The 3,190-nt window shown below is 38.8% G+C and overlaps 1 pseudogene; it reads right to left on the reverse strand.

Moving 5' to 3' along the window:
* Positions 1-255: 255 nt before the first annotated feature.
* LOC118916521 (cyclin-G1-like) lies at positions 256-1,939 on the reverse strand (annotated as a pseudogene).
* Between the last annotated feature and the right edge of the window lie 1,251 nt (positions 1,940-3,190).

Below are 3,190 nucleotides of genomic sequence, written 5' to 3' on the forward strand. Positions count from 1 at the left end.
AGCTGGACTCCGGCAAAGATACCTATTTACTTTCCTTAAGATTTTATTTTTGGCACAGTAGGGGCAATTAGTGGAAGTCTATTTACTTCCTTTTAAACAAAATTCAAATTTAGAAACAATGGCAGTTTTATACAAACAGTCCTTAGTATAAAAACTTCTCCAGTGTTAGTAAGATTTTGGAGTGATGTTAATTTGATTTACTGATACAAAAACAAATTTTGTTGGTAGGACTAGATTGAGGCAGATTTTGTATAAAAATTTGTCATGGATACAAACATTACTTGTTTTCTAGAAAAAAAAATTGAAGATAATATGTCAAGATTACTAGGTCTGCAGTTTTTTGCTTTATATAAAATGCTCTCAAATTTAAATGTAATTCTATGTAGCAATGAAGTCCACATTTCTGGATAGTCAATTACTTGCTTTATCAGTGACAACAAACCACTTTTACTGTCTAAAATAGTAACACTCGTTATACCTTAAAAGTGCATTTCTGACATGTTGGTTTTGATATAAGCCTCATAAATTTAAATTTTAAATTAAGTAGGTCACCATTTTTAATATAATCTAAATGCAGTATATTGACCCAATATACAAAGTTGGATCAATGTTAGAAATGAAGATTCACAGTTTATCTTGACAGGCTTGTCATTAGCATCTCACTTGTGTTCTTACCCTTTATTTTATGCGTCACAGATGAATTCAAATTTTAGTATAATTCCACTTCAGAATAATATGCAGTTTTCCCAAACCTGAGGGCATCAATGCTACTCTAGTTGTGATGTTTTGAGGTCTCACAGCTTAAATCCATTACATTATTATGGAATCCATAGCTCAGGATTGTGGAGAAGGGCTTCCGAGTTTTCCATTGCCGTAATAGTCCAGTTAAGGGACCATTTCAGGAATTGTTGGAAGGTGGGTTATTTTGTAGTAACTATGCTTCAGTTGCCATGCAGTATGCCCAGAAATAATCCATTTCAACTTCTGAACATTTGGTTTGGAACACTTGTTTGATGAATATTCAGTTAAACACTTAGATACGAGTTCTTGCCAGAAGGTCAAATCTCTGCCATTTATCTTGGAATGTGTCTGAAGACATTCTACTCCTTCTGTTAACTCTACATACTTCTGTGCTTGGATCTCCAGTGCAATGATAGACAATGCCAACGCAGAAGGCTTTGCTTTTGAAAATATGATCCTGCAGTGGCATGCCCTAAGTTGAGCTTCTAGTCTTTCAAAATTAAGGCTATTTTTCCTTTCAAATGGCAAGTTCTCTTGAAAGAGTAATAGAGTTGCAGAAATTGAAAGGCAGTAGTAGCTTTAACTTTCCAACACACCTTCTCCAATATAATTTTTTCCATTCTCATCAGGTCTGAAACTGTGAACCTATACTGGCTTATTCGGATCAAGTCAGTTGCCAATAGGACATTCCTTTCCTGTTCTACTGATTTTACAGCTAAACAGAAGCAGCTCAGACCAACACACCCAAGGCTGTACCTTCATTTTGGACAGGAATCTGTCCAGTAAATTCACAGCTAGAGAGAACGTTTCCACGTCAAAGCCAAAAAACTGACTTAGACTAGGATCTTTTACTTCAAAGTCCCTTAGCCTTGCCGTCATTCTGAGGCCATTATCATTTGCTGATTCAATTAGTCTCAAGCCTTTGGCTGACATCTCAACTCCTGTTCCAAAAGGGCATTCGGCTTGTGTAGCAGTTTCTGAGAGTCAGTTGTTAGTACCTGTATCATCTTGCTTGTGACTGCGGCTCCTCGGCGATAAGCACCCTCCCCGGGCCTGCTCTCACCTCACCCCACGATACTAGATCCAAGAGACCTACAAGACTAGGGCACACGCGGGGAAGAGGGGAGAGGCCCGGGGAGGGAGAGCCGTCCTGGGTGGAGGTCTCCGCAGCGCCGCCCGTACACACCTCCCACCTCGGGGTCAGGTCGGAGCCAAAGGAAGACATTTCTAAAAGTCAAACTCAGACTCCTTTTGGCATATTCCAACAAAGCCGACTGTCAAGGAGTCTATAGAATCAATCTATTCCCATTGCACTTAGGTCAATAATCACGTCAAGGTTGATGAGACCACACAAATACTGCAAACAAATTGGTCTTATTTTAATTATCTCTGTAACTGTAGAGAAAAAAATATTTCAGCAAAAATCTATACCACAGCCCTGTGGATATCAGATTTAAGTCCTGTCCATTGTCTTTGAGGTTTTGTTTTTGACCTGTAAACTGGACTGTATACAAACTTCTTGTAGTTTCCTCCAATATTTGGCTATAACCCTCCAAACTAACACGTCCAATTTTCTCCCAACCTTCTGATTTGGAATCATTGAGAACCAAATCCTGCCTTTTATAGAATACATGTTAAATTGGATACACTGTTTTAAACATCAGAGGAATTACCACAGCAACTTTTCTATGGACCATGCCTGTTACTACAAAGCCACTCAGAGAGATCACCAGATATTCAATATGCAAACCAGGAAAATTTGTCAGATTACCACTGCCTGATTTTATCTCAAGTGAAACTGTTTAATCCCAAAGTTCAAAAATATCTCACTACTGCCTTCAACTGAGAAACTGGGGTTATAGACTGCTCCACTCATTATCCATTGACCTTCTCTAGCTTCCATAGAAATGCCTCTTATTAAATACATGATGTCCTGAACAACCTGTATCACTGTCTTCTTTAATGAGTTTAAGTGAACTGATCTATTGTCAGGGCTAAGAGACTGATTTTGTGATTTGGAGCAATGTGCCAACCAAATTTTGGGACCAAAAAACTTCTTAGGGAAGTTTCCAAGATGGGACTGAATGGGAGCAGAAGACATCACCCCAGAATGTGCCACATTGGCATGTGAATTGTTTTGAGCTGAAGGCAATTAAGACCTGCCAGACTCATGAGAAGCTTTTTACCACTTCCTTTTTTGCATGAAGGAACTTAGAGGACCTATACCAGGAAAAGAGCTATTACCAAAGGTACTTTTCATATCAGAAAAATTTATCCGCATGGCATGGGAGACATATATTCAACAAACATTTGTTCTCATCTCAGGTGAATCCTTCTCCTCCCCTTGAAGCTCCAGACCCCTACAACCCCTCTCCTCAGCTCAGGCATTATATCAGTCTCAGTATATTGCCTGAATGTCTTAAGGTGCTCCTATATGTAGGTATTTAAA

The sequence above is a fragment of the Manis pentadactyla genome, chromosome 12, assembly GCF_030020395.1.
Source record: "Manis pentadactyla isolate mManPen7 chromosome 12, mManPen7.hap1, whole genome shotgun sequence".
NCBI lineage: Eukaryota > Metazoa > Chordata > Mammalia > Pholidota > Manidae > Manis > Manis pentadactyla.